The sequence below is a fragment of the Gigantopelta aegis genome, chromosome 3 (assembly GCF_016097555.1).
Source record: "Gigantopelta aegis isolate Gae_Host chromosome 3, Gae_host_genome, whole genome shotgun sequence".
In the NCBI taxonomy this organism is placed as follows: domain Eukaryota; kingdom Metazoa; phylum Mollusca; class Gastropoda; order Neomphalida; family Peltospiridae; genus Gigantopelta; species Gigantopelta aegis.
The window spans coordinates 43,856,866-43,874,085 of NC_054701.1; the positions used below are offsets into that span (position 1 = coordinate 43,856,866).

The 17,220-nt window shown below is 37.8% G+C and overlaps 1 protein-coding gene across 6 annotated transcripts in view; it reads left to right on the plus strand.

Moving 5' to 3' along the window:
- The window catches only part of LOC121368092, a 132,700-nt gene that overhangs the window by 26,865 nt on the left and 88,615 nt on the right, over positions 1-17,220 (plus strand). Inside the window, exon 1 of one of the 6 annotated variants that reach the window (XM_041492649.1) lies at positions 4,423-4,547. The exons of 4 other annotated variants lie outside the window; for them this stretch is intronic. The gene's annotated coding sequence lies outside the window, so the exon portion shown is untranslated. Of the gene's footprint in view, positions 1-4,422; positions 4,548-4,593; positions 4,800-17,220 lie in introns of those variants that run through there. One more of the 6 variants, XM_041492647.1, reaches the window with a different exon arrangement.

The window sequence follows — 17,220 nt, forward strand, 5'->3', positions numbered from 1 at the left end:
GTCTTGTATGCTTATGGCAAAAACATTTCAAAATTACGGGGCAGGATTTAACTCAGTCGGTTGAGTGCTCGCTTGAGGTGCTTGCGTTGCAGGATTGAACCACCTCGATGGATCCATTCAACTGAATGAATTTTTTCTCGTTCCAACCAGTGCACCACAACTGGTCAAAGGCCGTGGTATGTGCTTTTCTGTCTGTGGGAAAGTGCATATAAAAGATCCTTTGCTGCATTCGAAAAATGTTGTGGGTTTCCTCTGATGACTACAAGTCAGAAATACCAAATGTTTGACATCCAACAGCCGATGATTATTTAATCAGTGTGCTCTAGTGGTGTCGTTAAACAAAACAAAACAAACAAACAAAATTTCAAAATTGCCATATGTAACAAATTCTAAAGTTTGAACCCTGCATATAAGTGCCACTGGTGCAGCAGAATATATGGTCAGCTTTTGTGAAAAACCCTGATATCACTGTTTTGATTGGGGGTGGAATGTAGCCCAGTGGGTACAGCACTCTCAATGCACGGTCAGTATAGGATCGATCCCTGTTGGTGGGCCCATTGGGCTATTTCTCATTCCAGCCAGTGCACCACGACTGGTATATCAAAGGCCGTGGTATGTACTACCCTGTCTGTGGGATGGTGCATATAAGAGATCCCTTGCTGCTAATCGAAAAGAGTAGCCCATGGAGTGGCAACAGCGGGTTTCCTCTCTCAATATCTGTGTGGTCCGTAACCATATGTTGGACGCCATATAACCGTAAATAAAATGTGTTGAGTGCGTCATTAAATAAAACATTACTTTCTTTCACTGTTTTGACATCACTGTCATGTCATCTCAACTGTCCATTGAGATCTGTGTTGTGTGAAAGCATTTTTTGGGGAGTGGCAGACTTGTACTACAAAGTAGAAAGGATAAACAGGCTTCTGAGGAGTGGAAATCCTCCTTTAGGTGAAGTGCCTAGCAGTGATTCATGGGAAAAGTCACAACCTTGAGAAAATATCTTATAGACTCTGCCTCGTGTAGTGATATGATTTTTAATATATTAGTACCGGTAGTTTTTTTCATTCAGAATACCAAAGATCATGTAAAACCAATACATGTATATGTTTCGTCTTGTCTAGCCCACAAAATCTTTGGAATAAATGAATGTATGTTTTACTTCGCCCCAGTACAAAAATACATCAGCTATTGATGTCAAACTATGGTTAATGCAAAACTGAACTATAAATCTTTGATAGTTATCAACAGTGCCAGCACACAATCAGTTGTAAAATCAATTTGTGACTGTCATCTTTATCATTATAGGTATTTACAGTGAAACACCTTAAAACAAGACCCTCTGTAAAAAAGAATTCCCATTTTAAATATTTTACAAAATAACATCTTTAAACTGGATTTTTACTTGGTCCTGTAAATGTCCAGTTTAGAGGGGTTTAACTGTATTTTATTATCTATACTAAATTATTGTTACAAAATGACATTAATCTCAAAAGCTGTCTGTTGAAAAAAAAAACCCAAAACCCATATAAAAAAAACCTTGCTGCTTTTCAGATTGTGATCATGCACAGGCACTCATGTTCATACTCATCGAAAACAAAAATTTATCAGCCCTCTATTATACTGCTCTATGTTAACATTTTCCATCTAGAAGCCAGATGGCGCCTACTTCTATTTCTTATATAGATACCAGTGGTATATGAAATCTTTTAGTCACCAAATGAAAACAATTGTGGCATGTGCGGCCAAATCAGTCACAACCTAGAGAACTGTTTATGTTAATATCGAGATAAATAAAACCTAGCAGTGGTGACATCCTTCAAACCACCGCTGTTTGAGAGAAGTCACCCAGATGGACTCTGATTGTAAGTTCTGTCACAGTGGTGACATCCTTCAAACCACCGCTGTTTGAGAGAAGTCACCCAGATGGACTCTGATTGTAAGTTTCGTCACAGTGGTGACCGGTACAGCACTGGTTAATGAATTCAATATACCAACCTGTCCTTAGCTCGCAGGTCTAAAAGGTTACAAGTTTATTGGATTTTCCCTGACAATTTGACATCTGCCGACTAGCAGGATCTACGAATAGTAATAAATAGTGGCCTTGAAGTGGCTGCCACATAAACCCTCAGCATCTCCCGTGTAAGTCTTCATTTTAATCAACACCTTGTTTATTTGGGAGTCAGATGATTCGTATTAGGCTAGATGTAAGAGACAGCTGTATGTTTTTGTGAGGGTGGAGGGAGGACATGAAACGATGTATATAATGTGTGTTGAGGTGAGATATGTCTGTTGGTATTAATCCACGAAGATGTCAGCTGAAATTTTGTATAGAGAGATTAATGTTCAGATTAAAGTTTGTCTTGTTTAACGACACCACAAGGGCACTTTGATTTATTCATGTACAGTCGGTTTAGAATCAATCTCCATCGGTGGGCCCATTGGGTTATTTCTAGTTCCGCCGGCAAGTGCTCCATAACTGGTGTAACAAAGTGTGGTATGTGTATCTTGTCTGTGGGATGCAGCATATAAAAGACCCCTTGCTGCTATTTGAGAAAAGTAGTCTTTTGCATGACGACAATAGGATTTTTCTCTTATTATCTATATGGTTTTTAATCATATGTGCAACACAAGATAACCCTAATTAAAATGTGTTGAGTGCATCGTTAAATAAAACATTCTTCCTTCCTTTCTTCCATCCTGTTCATATCTTGCCAAATGATTTTACTTTCAAAATACAACACTTGCATCAGCTCATGTTTTGTGTTGTCCTGACCATTTCTAAAAACTAATCCATCCATATACATTCTTCTGATCATCAGTATATTTGACAGTCTGTGTTGTATTCCATCAGAGTACATTACCTTCATTAGGGCGATGTCACACGATACCACGAGTGACTTGTAAGAGGATAGCCGATTGCATAGCAACCAGTGAAATCTTAATGCCTGTCTTGTCACAGTTGGCTACTCACGTGACTATTCTCGTACCAGGCATTCGCATCGTGTGGCAACGCCTTTAGTATTAGGTGCATAAGGTTTAAGTTACTGGTTCATCTGATGATGCAATGTGTGGCCTTGTTTGCTGAAGCATCGAATCGGTTCATGACAAGGGGCGGGATTTAGCTCAGTAGGTTGAGTGCTCGCCTGAGGTTTCTTGCACCTGAGGATCGAAACATCTTGGGGGATTGATTCAACTGATTGGTTTTTTTCTCTCGTTCTAACCATTGCACCAGAACTGTTCAAAGGCTGTGATATGTGCTTTCCTGTCTGTGGGAAAATGAATATAAAAGATCTCTGGCAGCATTTGGAAAAATGTAGCAGGTTTTGGGTTTCTTCTGATAACTACATGTCAGAAGTACCAAATGTTTGACATCCAGTAGCCGATGATTAATTAATCAATGGGCTCTAGTGGTGTCGTTAAACAAAAATAAAACAAACTTTAACTGTTTATGACAAATGAGTTCAGTTGGCTGTAGGTTCAAATAATTGACACCGGTATACAGAAAAATGTTTAATTGTTGTAGATTCTTGAGAATTAATATATATTTAAGGCTTGCAGTAGTGTGATGTCACAGAAATGGACTAACTTGGTCAAATAAATAAATGACTTCATCTATTCAATTTCCAGGGTTTTTTTTTTTTTTTTTTTTTTCTTTTAATGTATGGTTGGTCGAGGATCGATCCTCGTTGGTTGGCCCATTGGGCTATTTCTTGTTACAGCCAGTGCTCCAAAACTGGTGTAACAAAAGCTGTGGTATGTACTATCCTATCTGCGATGCTACATATCAAAGGTTCCGTGCTGCTAATCGTGGTAGCAGTGTGTTTCCTCTCTCATTATCTGTATGGTCCTTAACCACATGTCTGACGGAATATAGCCATAATTAAAATGTGTTGAGTGTGCATCATTAAATAAAACATTTCTTCCGTCCTTCCTTCCATTTTGCTTTGTTAAAAAGTACAAGCAAAACCCCTGAATTCACAACCTATATCAAACCTCTCTGAAAAACAAAATTCAGTGCTTGAATGTATTTATACCTGGTTGTTATTAAACATTCATTCTTTCATTTAAAAGTTAATACTAACACCGTCAAGGTCCAAGTTGTGGGCAGGGATCAATAATCAAGCTTCGAGTTTTGAGGGTTAATGGCTTTTGCGGGGAACCCTCTTTTACTGTACATACAAGTCCGCCAATATACTTTGCTGCCATTGATTATTGTAGATGGCGCGCGCCGGCACTGGGCACACGGCGATAGATGCATCTATAATCTGCTTTGTGGTAAACCAAGTCCGGTTTCCACCAGTCAATTGTTGCTATATAGTTAATTGAGACCTCTTCCTATTCCCTGTCCATCCTCCTCCCCCCACCCCACCCCACAGCCCTTCAATCCCCTGCTGCTTCTCTTGGTCATACTGTCAGCTGTCTACCTGCCACATCAAAGAACAGAAGAATTCCTCGGGTCTGACTCACTAATCGGCGACCCCTTCAGAAAAGCGGTGATCACGAAAACGGGCTCTATCAATAGGAGAATGAGGTCAAGCAATTGACAGGTAAGTGCAGGCCGCTGGTTGTGTGTGTGCGCCCCATTGCAGTTGTGATGATCGGAGAGAGAGAGAGAGAAAACAAGACCTGTGACTTCTCGTAGCACCTTGCCCGTTTTGTTCGGTGACACGTCTGAAGGATCGCGGAGTCTTTAGAGTTAGGATGGCTGGCTGGCCAGCCTATATGTATTTAGCTTGCACACGGAAGTACATACGCAATACAAGTTGAAGGTTTCTGGTGTTTATTATGGGAAGTTAAAGGTTTGTGGTGTTGATTATAGATTTTTTTTTCTCTCTCACCGTCTCCAAGTTATTTCGGTATTCCACTGATTAAACCTAACAATATGTAGTCTGTGTTTCAGTTGCCTGGCAGACATGAATAGGTATTTTATTTTTATTTTTATTTTTATTTTCATGACTTTTCACGAGCAGATTTATATATATATATATATATATATATATATATATATATATATATACATACATACATACATACATACATACATACATATATGGTTTTTTTTAGCATTTATTCACCATACCAACAGAAATATATTTTTAACATCATAAAATAAAATGACCATATTTGGATTTAATATGGGTGATGATAGTTACAGGATAGACACTGAAAAAGAAATGATGCATGTATTAGTTCTTGTGCTCATTAAGAGACTAATTAACTATTATTGGGACTAATCCAGTATTTTAAAGTTTTTGTTAAAAATGGTCGTAAATTTGTCTTATGCTGTGGTTTTATTACAGCAATTTCCAGTGCTAAAGACCACCCCTGTATTCACTACTGTTTTCTGAATCATATCTTCTTAATAACAGGCCATTTTGAAAGGAAAGGAAAGGAATATTTCAGTACATTTTAAACTAATGCTATTAGAAAGGAAGGAAGGAAGGAAGTGTTTTATTTAACAATGCACTCAACACATTTTATTTTTGGTTATATGGCGTCAGACATATGGTTAAGGACCACACAGATATTGAGAGAGGAAACCTACTGTCACGACTTCATGGGCTACTCTTTTTGATTAGCAGCAAGGGATCTTTTATATGCACCATCCCACAGACAGGATAGTACATACCACGGCCTTTGTTACACCAGTTGTGGAGCACTGGCTAGAACGAGAAATAGCCCAATGGGTCCACCTGCAGGGATTGATCCTAGACCGACAGCGCATCGAGCGAACGTTTTACCACTGGGCTACATCCCGCCCCTATTAGGAATGAATGAATGTTTAACAACTCTCCAACATGAAAAATACATCGGCTATTGGGTGTCAAACTATTGTAAAGTGCTATTTGGTGTCTTGTAGACATGTATAAATAATATGTTATTTGACATTTCGTCAGTGGAGATAAAGGAAGTACATTTGTTGCCACTATACATAGGTCACGTCTACTGGTAATGATAAGGGCATTAATGCTTTTACATTTTAATGTCCATTGTGATTACCATAACATCCATACTGTAAAAAAATTATAAGTCGTTTTTTATTACCATAACATCCATACTATTTTATAAGTCCATTTTGATTACCATAACATCCATACTATTTTACAAGTCCATTTTGATTACCATAACATCCATACTATTTTATAAGTAGATTTTGATTACCATAACATCCATACTATTTTACAAGTAGATTTTGATTACCAGAACATCCATACTATTTTATAAGTCCATTTTGATTACCATAACATCCATACTATTTTACAAATCCATTTTGATTACCATAACATCCATACTATTTTACAAGTAGATTTTGATTACCATAACATCCATACTATTTTATAAGTCCATTTTGATTACCATAACATCCATACTATTTTACAAGTCCATTTTGATTACCATAACATCCATACTATTTTACAAATCCATTTTGATTACCATAACATCCATACTATTTTACAAGTAGATTTTGATTACCATAACATCCATACTATTTTACAAGTAGATTTTGATTACCAGAACATCCATACTATTTTATAAGTCCATTTTGATTACCATAACATCCATACTATTTTACAAGTAGATTTTTATTACCATAACATCCATACTATTTTACAAGTCCATTTTGATTACCATAACATCCATACTATTTTATAAGTCCATTTTGATTACCATAACATCCATACTATTTTACAAGTCCATTTTGATTACCATAACATCCATACTATTTTATAAGTCCATTTTGATTACCATAACATCCATACTATTTTACAAGTCCATTTTGATTACCATAACGTCCATACTATTTTACAAGTCCATTTTGATTACCATAACATCCATACTATTTTATAAGTTAAAACCCCCCAAACATACCCCCTCCCAATAAAGCGGCAACAACAACAAGAACAAACTAAAAAACCACCCTAAAAACCAAACACCTCCCAACACATTAAAAAAAATGTAACATTAAAATAAAAAATAAATTAAAACAAAATCTCTGTTATCCAATAACTGAGTACATTGTACCTGCAAAATTAATGAGTGACTTTGGATTAGATGAATATTCTACTCCGACACAAAGAAACTCCGTGGCAATCTTGTAGTCTTTCGGTGATCAAGTTAATGGATAATTTGCGAATTGCATGTTTGGTATACATAAAACCATCAAAGCAGATTTTTAACTGCCATTATTATTGGCAGTTACCATTTTTGATGTAGAAGGTTAGAAAAGGGAATGTAAAAAAAAATCTCCGCATTACACTTTTTATATCATCTAGATGAAAGGCAAGGAACGCATGTTGGTTTAATGACACCTCCGCACATTTTAAACTAAGGCAGTTTGATGACTAATGTTATAGTTATAGTTATTTATATAAGAATAGTTATTTATATAAGAATTGTTCGTAATTTTTTGCGAAGTTATCAATGTATAACAGTCACAAATTGTAAAAAAATTATAAAATGTATGCACAAGTGCCTGGACACACCATAGTTAGTTAAAATACACATAAACCAGCTGGCATAATGACGTCATTTTCTGAGGTTTATCAAAGGACAACTTTCAGTTTTTCTTCAACATCATCCAGTCAGAATTGAGGGAATCATATAAATGTAGAAATTTTATAATTATATAAAAATGTCTCTGCTACTTTTGGTAGGAATAATTCAAATGGCAACGGTTTCTCCCTATCCATTGAACAAGTATCTAAACAACAATAACAACAGTATCTCCAAAAAAACCTCCCAAACCCCCCACAATAAACCCCTCAACCCCCCCCCCCCCAAAAAAACCCCCCAAGAAGAAGAAGTTTAATGACACTTCAGCATATTTTAAACTACAGATATTCCTTTCCTTTCCATACAATCTGATCTTGTTTCTGACTTACTGTACAGTGTTAATTAAGAATTTGTTCACATAGATATTCATCAGACATGACAAAAATATTCATGAGAAATTCTGTGGCAATTTGGCTAATTGTATAACGACGCGCTGTATTCTGATTGCTTTCGTGGTCTGTTCAGGTTTTGTAACAAAACATGTATCTTGAAGTGTATACAAGTTAATTGCCCTTGAGGAAATGATCCCTGGTTAGATGGTACATTATGGAGAATAAGAGGCAGGATGTAGCCCAGTGGTATAGCGCTCGCTCGATGCGCGGTCTGTGTAGGATCGATCCCCGTCAGTGGGCCCATTGGGCTATTTCTCGTTGCAGCCAGTGCTCCACAACTGGTGTAACAAAGGCTGTGGTATGTACTATCCTGTCTGTTGGATGGTACATATAAAAGATCCCTTGCTGCTAATCGAAAAGAGTAACCCATGAAGTGGTGACAGTGGGTTTCCTCTCTCAATATCTGTGTGGTCCTTAATCATATGGCTGATGCCATATAACCGTAAATAAATTGTGTTGAGTGTATCGTTAAATAAAACATTTCTTTCTTATGGATAATAATAATAATAATAATAATACATGTATAAACAGACACTGAATAGCAAATGCTGTAAGGGTTTGCTGAAATGAATTTAGATGTAATCTAACTTGTATTGAGAAGACATTATCAGAGTTTAAGCAGTCCGAATCGCTCAACAAATCGCTATATGTGAATTTGTGTTGAATTTGGCGACTATATTTCATTACTTATTCGCCAAAAAGCCGATTCAAAAATCGTCTGTCGTTTATAGATATGCCGCCATTTTTGCTGTTTTGACTAAATGAAACTTGAATTTGGTGACAGATTTTCTCAGAAACTTCGCCAAATGGCTAATATTTTATGGGCTTCAGCCTAACCCCTGATTATAAAGGTGGTTGTTTAATACAGACCTGTGGCAGTTGCATGTACATCAACTGTTCAACTCAAAGCTTAAAGCAAGAAATGTTTCTTTAATAATGTACTCATTACATTATTATTTATGATTATATGGCATCAGACATGGTTAAAGAACACTGATAATGAGGGAGGAAATCTACCGAAGCCACTCCATGGGCTACTCTTTTCAGTTAGCAGCAAGGGATCTTTTATATGCACAATTCCACAGACATGATAGAACATACCACAGCCTCTGTTGCACCGAGCTATGTGCTTTCCTGTCTGTAGGAAAATGCATATAAAAGATCCCTTACTGCATTAGGGAAAATGTAGCAGGTTTCCTCTGATGACTTATGTGTCAGAATTACCAAATGTTCGATGATTAATGAATCAATGTGACCTAGTGATGTCGTTAAACAAAACAAACAAACTGTTACTCCAACAGTCTGATGCATTTTACAAGGTTTTCACAGGACCTGGAATAATTGTATTTGTAATATTTATAGGATTAACAATACACAAATGGTAAACTGTAGGTTTGCACCGAAACCCACTGATACGTATTATTACATGATAGGTTCTGTCAATACCCATATAGAAAACTATTTATATAGGTCACATAATCTCTCCAGTAGTGATGGCTGATTAATCACCATTACACTCTTTAAAGTTTGTCTTGTTTAACGACACCACTAGAGCACATTGATTTATTAATCAACGTCTATTGGATGCCAAACGTTCGATAGTTTACATCCTGCCTCCCTACCTCAGGTGGGATTTCCTATTATTTACTACTGCATGCAGAGGTGAATCGTGCGGGTATGTTGACAGTGACGTGACAACACTGCTTTTGCCCGGTACGGTTAACTGGCGCATGCTTGATCAGTGCACTGAGTGAGTGCTCCGCAAGGCTCAATGGGTAGGTGTAAACCACTTGCACCGACCAGTGATCCATAACTGGTTCAACAAAGGCCATGGTTTGTGCTATCCTGCCTGTGGGAAGCGCAAATAAAAGATCCCTTGCTGCCTGTCGTAAAAAGAGTAGCCTATGTGGCGACAGCGGGTTTCCTCTAAAAACAGTGTCAGAATGACCATATGTTTGACGTCCAATAGCCGATGATAAGATAAAAAATCAATGTGCTCTAGTGGCGTCGTTAAATAAAACAAACTTTTTGCTTGATCAGTGCAATTTGTAACAGGTGGCATTGATTATTATTTGGTCACGGTGTTATGGAGATGCACAGCGCTTATGTAAATAAACAACAGATTGCCATGATAAAACAAATTGTTGCACTAACCTTTGGACACAGATGGAGATAAAAATGTTTATTCTTAAGCTATGGTAGTACTTAGTGACTGGTATATATCAAAAGCTGTTGTGTGTGATGTCCTGTTTGAAAGAAAGAAAGAAATGTTTTATTTAACTACGCACTCAACACATTTTATTTATGGTTATATGACGTCAGATATATGGTTAAGGACCACACATATATTGAGGGAGAAAACCAGCTGTCGCCACTTCATGGGCTACTCTTTTTGATTAGCAGCAAGGGATCTTTTTTATGCACCATCCTATAGACAGGATAGCACATACCACAGCCTTTGATTAACCAGTCGTGGTGCACTGGCTAGAGCGAGAAATAGCCCAATGGGCCCATCGACGGGGATCGATCCCAGACCGACCGTGCATCAAGTGAATGCTTTACCACTGGGCTACATTATGCCCTGAAGCATGCAACAGTATATTACTGAGGTGAGCACTCTGCCACTGGGCCACATCGTGTCCCAAGACATGCAACAGTACATCACTATGAGGCTGTTTGTTGACCCATCACACCTTAGGCGAGCACTCTACCACTGGGCTACATCCTGCCCTGAGGCATGCAACAGTACATCACTGTGAGGCTGTTTATTGACCCATCACACCTGAGGTGAGCACTCTACCGCTGGGCTACATCCTGCCCTGAGGCATGCAACAGTACATCACTGTGAGGCTGTTCATTGACCCATCACACCTTAGGCGAGCACTCTACCACTGGGCTACATCCTGCCCTGAGGCATGCAACAGTACATCACTGTGAGGCTGTTTATTGACCCATCACACCTGAGGCGAGCACTCTACCGCTGGGCTACATCCTGCCCTGAGGCATGCAACAGTACATCACTGTGAGGCTGTTTATTGACCCATCACACCTGAGGTGAGCACTCTACCGCTGGGCTACATCCTGCCCTGAGGCATGCAACAGTACATCACTGTGAGGCTGTTTATTGACCCATCACACCTGAGGTGAGCACTCTACCGCTGGGCTACATCCTGCCCTGAGGCATGCAACAGTACATCACTGTGAGGCTGTTTATTGACCCATCACACCTGAGGTGAGCACTCTACCGCTGGGCTACATCCTGCCCTGAGGCATGCAACAGTACATCACTGCGAGGCTGTTCATTACCGCGAGACGTAAATGAGATGTGACAGCACGTGTCACAGGCGGTACAGTGTAAGCATCCCAAGGAAGACAAATGCGATCAATTATTCAAATACCCTGCACTAATTCAAGTCTTTCGAGCCCGATGATGTCTTGGCAACATTGTGAATTATGCGGTCTCGTTAAACACACTAACGGTATGACCAGTAACCACTAGGCGTCCATGTGATGTATTATTCACTTCCTAAACTATTAGGACCTATGACCCAACAATGCAGTGGAATATGATGCATATAGCTGTATTGTTTGGTTACTCTTCAAAAAAAAAAAAAAAAAAAAAAAAAAGTTTAATGACACCACAGTACATTTTAAACTGTGGTTATATCTGTGTCTAACATATGGTTTTTTCAGCGTTTGGTCAAGGGAAAAAGCAAACCAGCTGACACCACATAAACTATTTCCTACCAAAAAAAGCAGCAAGGGAATTTTTATATGCATTTTTCAGTAGACACTGGGAGGATGGGGTGGGGATCGATCCTACAACTGATCACTCCTCAGGGATATATATATATACTCTACCACAGAGTTGAATTCCAAACTGTGGCCACTTTGTACACACAGAGGGAGGGAGGGAGGGAAGAAGGATGGGAGGGAGGGGAGAAAGACAGAGAGAGGGGGTAGGGAGAGAGGGAGATAGAGAAAAAAGAGAGAGAGGATAGTGTGTGTGTGAGAGAGAGAGAGAGGATAGTGAGAGAGTGAGAGAGAGAGAAAGAGAGAGAGAGGATAGAGAAAGAGACACACACAGAGAGAGAGAGAGAGAGAGAGAGAGAGAGAGAGAGAGAGAGAGAGAGAGAGAGAGAGAGAGAGAAACAAAGAGAAAGATAGAGAGAGAGAGATAGAGAGAGAGAGAAACAAAGAGAAAGATAGAGAGAGAGAGATAGAGAGAGAGAGAGAGAGAGGATAGTACAGAACAGTACATGTCATGCTCTTTCGCTTTGCATGGTGTACCAGTTTTGAGGAACTGGCTGGGATGGGACAAAATATGTGTTCATAGAAGGTGATAGATCCTGCTGATTACCAAGGTCATTGAAATTACTTGTTTTCGCTTCTGAATCAAGTTGAATTCTACATGTTATTTTGTGTTGGAAATTTGAGATGCCTATTGTTTTTGTTTAGTTTTTGGGGGGGTATTTTTCCATTGTGGTCATTAACCTTGTTGTGTGTTTGATGTAGTGATTGCCGCTATTATTGTTCCTGCACATCAGAGTTGTTGGAATATTTACATGCTAGTTTATGTTGATCAATTGACATGGATATTGATTATTTTCGGTTGATTGTGGTCATTGGCGTTATCGCTGTGTCCTGCATATCATACTCATCGGAATGTTACCGGACTTCCCCACCGTTCAGTCATGTGATGTGTTAGTTATCTATCCACGTGATGAATATTTACAACTGTGACAAACATGTCAAATTACCCATAGCGTTTTAGATTGCTTGTAGATAAGAGAAACAAGGAGCCCGGCTGGGGTCTGTAATTTGTAATGATAGTGATCCATATTTACATAGACAAGCCAGCACCATGGAAATATTTGGATCACTGGTATTAAAACTGCAAACTACTATTCGAACCTGTCCATAAAGACCACCCAAACAATGTGGTCTTTGTATGAAGGGGTGGGATGTGGTTCTGGGAGTCTGTAATTTGCAATGATAGTGATCCATATTTACAAAGACAAGCAAACTCCATGGAAATGTTTTGTTCACCGAGATTGAAATTGAAATCTACTGTTCCAACCTGCCTATAAAGACCACCTAATTAATATGGAGAATATAGATTTTTTTTTTTGCAAATGGTCTTTGTATAAAGAGGTGGGATGTAGCTCAGGGGTTACTTTTGTGTAAACGAACAACAACAAACAGAAGCAAACACTCAAACAACTAAATTAATTGGGCTGAATTTTACGAAGCCTGTTTTTCTTAAATGCAGGTGTTTAAGCATTGGAAATGTATGTAGTTACAAACGCAGGTGTTTAAGCAAAGTAAATGTATGTAGTTGGACACGTGTTTAAGTCTAAAACAGGCTTTCTAAATTTGGCCTAATATGTTTTCTACATGTAGCTATTAATTTTTAATTTGTTTTTAAAAATAAAATTAATTCAAATAATGTTTTACTTTTTTTTTGTGCTGGGAAGCATCAGAAGGAACCATATTAACTAAAAAAAATTGTACTTCACTTTCATCGTGCATATTTTAATTACAATGCAAAATTCTTATTCTCCGTAACAGCCAGTATGACTAAAAATATCTTGCAACAGGTAAATAAGTACACATGTTTGTTGAATGACATGTGTGCAGCCAACTGTCAGCCATTGCAACACCTAGGCATTGTTCCACATTGTTTTACAAATAGTGGGCACAGCTGCCATGACATTGGGATACTAAAACACATTTATCACACTGGTGTCTTCCAATGAATAATAACCCATGGGTTATTTGCCGTATCACACAGCCCACAGATTTTAGCTGCAGTGATGATACTTTAGTGTTGATAATGTCGAGGTTGCAGGATTTTTCATTGTGCATCTGGAAAAAGAAAGATGGAAAGAAAGAAATGAATATTTATTTAACGACACCTCGGCACATTTTTAACAACTATTTCATTTGACTGATTGGTGTCTGATATATGGTTATTTTCATACTAGGTTGAGAGGAAATAAAAGTAAAACAAACAGGACATTTTTTTTTTTATACCAATACATGTACATATCCTAAAACATCAAATATAGTTTTTGAATATGTACTGAGGGAAAGCAATCGTGAAAATAGATAAGATAGAAATAAATTCACTATATACCCATATTATAGATCCTATTTTTAGTGACGGGCCTCAGTGATATGGATTAAACTTTGTTATTCTTGACCTATGATATAGAAAATACTACATGAGTGGCCATTAGATACCATTTATCTTACAAGTTGTTTCAAAATATATCTAATGAGTAAAAGCGCAACTCCTTACATACCTCAAAAACCAGGATATAAATCAGTTTAAATATTTTTGAAATAAAACTTATTTATGGTGCATATGCTTGTAGTTAACTTGTAAGCCTACATCAGAGACTGCAATAATTTTCAGTCATGTTAATTTCAGTGGACAGTTTGACTGTAGTCATTTCTATGGAGCAGCCAGTGGCAGTAGTCGGAACGTGCACCCATAACAGGCATGCACTATAACAGTTTGCTCTGAATGTGCATGTTCAACCACTAGAACTTGAATTAACAGCCAGTCTGAAGTCTTTAAATGGATCATCATCATATATGTGATGTTACTGTGTAATACCACAAAAATAACACAGTGTTTTCTCTAATAGAAGTGTAAGAAATAAAGTCAAACTAGAATACTCAAAATACATGGGGCCTTCCACTTAGCACGGAGCTCAGACAGAGCATATCCCTACTGTGCAAATCGATAGTCTGCTACACAACTCTGAATATTCAAAACCTACATCTCTGCCTTTAAAACATTTTAATCTGAAGTTAAAAACTTACAATGAACAAATTTAGGTTTTTCAAGAGTTATGCTAGAAGTTGTACCTTGTTGTCCCAGCTCACAGAGTTTATTCCCCCCCCCCCCACACACGCACCCTGTCTTCAGGGTAAAAGGTTAATGTCCATGTTAATTACCACTGCTGCACTATAATTTGCTTGATCATCAAATTTAATAATTACACTCAATTGTTGAGGGGAAAGCCTTTTGAATGAAGGGAATTGAGTGTCAGAGGAGCCGCTGATCGATCAGCGGGCACAGTATGGCTGACTCTATGCACAGGAAAGCAATTAATTGCATGCTACCTCTCGTACGGCTGGGATCGGAGGTTTGCAATAAGCGCATTGTCTGTCATTGTCCAAGAAGTACTGGTGCCATTATTACAAGATGAATTAAGCCGTATTTGTTGGCTCTCGGTTTCGTACTCACACCATTTAACTTCCCTCTTGGCCTTGGTACTGCATGGTTAGCAATTCGATTCATCTGTACACCGATGAACGTTCAAGCATGCCTGTCTTGATCATGCTCTCTAAGTTTCCTCCCCCCACCCCCCGAGAGATTTGTGCAAAGACAGAGAAATCTTGTTTAGTACTGAAGTTAATTAACATTAAGATGTAAAGATTGATCACGGTTCGGGAGCTGGATTTAGCTCTGTCAGTGGAATGCTTCATGAGCTGTTGCGGGTTTCCTCTCTCAATATCTGTGTGGTCCTTAACCATATGTCTGACACCATATAACCGTCACTAAAATGTGTTGAGTGCGTTGTTAAATAAAATATTTCTTTCTTTCTTTCTTTCTTGAGCTGTTGTTAAACAAATATTCCTTCCTTTCCTTGGCCATGGTTTTTGGCCAGCCTTTTGATGCTTGTAATGGTTAAAATCTTAATGAAAAATAAGATAATCTGTTTAATAAGTAGTTGAATTTAAATAGGAATAACCGTATTGTGTTTTCTGTTTCGCTGATAACAGCAAATGAGAAAACATTTAAGCTTGTAGAGGAAATTGAAACATTAATAATAAAATATATATAGTAAAACCCCTCAAAACTGGACCCTCAGTAAAGCAGAATTCCCTCAAAAACTGGACATTTTTCACAGTCCCTTTTTAAATATCTGTACATAACCGAACCTCTTTAAACCGTATACCCTTACAAACAGACTTTTTGCTTGTTCCCATTGTTGTCCAGTTTAGAGGGGTTTCACTGTATATAATATGCAGGGGTGGGAATTCTCCTCAGATCAGCTGTTTTCCTCTCATGGAACATTGCGTTTCCTCGCATTTTAATCGTCCTTTCCTCCAAAATGTGTCAGATGGCACAGATGTTAACCTAGGATTTCTAGAATTTCTGGGACCCCTCTAGATTTCCTCTTTTTTTATAGTTCACCAATTCCCACCCCTGATTATATGGCCAGAACATTGTTTTCATTTACTTAATGTTTCCATTTTCTCGATCAGATGAAATTTATGGTTTTCATTTACTGAATGTTTCCATTTCCTCTATCAGATGAAATTTATGGTTTTCATTTACTTAATGTTTCCATTTTCTCGATCAGATGAAATTTATGGTGGTACACAGGCAACAGAGCTATTACCCCTCAAAAACAAAAGTGTATGTCATGGAATACTGCTTTAGACAGCAAAGACAGTTAAAATTTAAGTTAATACAATGGATAATAAAAAGATTGACCATTTTGTTACGGATGTAAAAAATCTATATATCCTTCACTAAAGATGTGGCTTTACAACATTAGTTAACTCTTTAAAAAAAAAAAAAAAAAAGGCCCTTTTTGGCACAATTTGTTTACTATTTTTAATAACGTGCCTTTTCGGGGACTTAGTTGATGCGCCTTTTTGCCCTTGGTCTCCCATCCTAAATTATTTCCTAAGTCTGCCCTTGGTTTTATATCAAATTTGTACAATTCATGTGAGAAATGTGTAGAATTCTACTACTCTTGTAACACCATTGTAACTGTTGATATACATGTTTGCTATAGTATGAAGAGTCGTATTGACCATGCATATATGCAGGTTATTACATGAGCATGCATTCTATGCACAATTCATGAAGCAAGTTTGTCGATTGTTTTATTTCCCAAGTGAAAGAAGCAGGAATACTACTACTACTGGTATGATCATTTATTATTGAAATGCAGATATACACGAAAACATAGAGTAATGTTTTTCAATGATTGTTACAGTTAACGAACATAACTGATAACAGTGATGCTTTCAATTTAAGAAAGAGCCGAAAACATAGGAATGATAAAGGTATGATGTCACAGTTAGATCTTGATACCTGTAGCATGCATGACCTGTAAAATACAATAGACCTATTTTTAATGTCTTGCTGGTTAAAGAAAAAAGAAAGAAGTGTTATATTTAACGACGCACTCAACACATTTTATTTATGGTTATATGGATGGCGTCAGACATATGGTTAAGG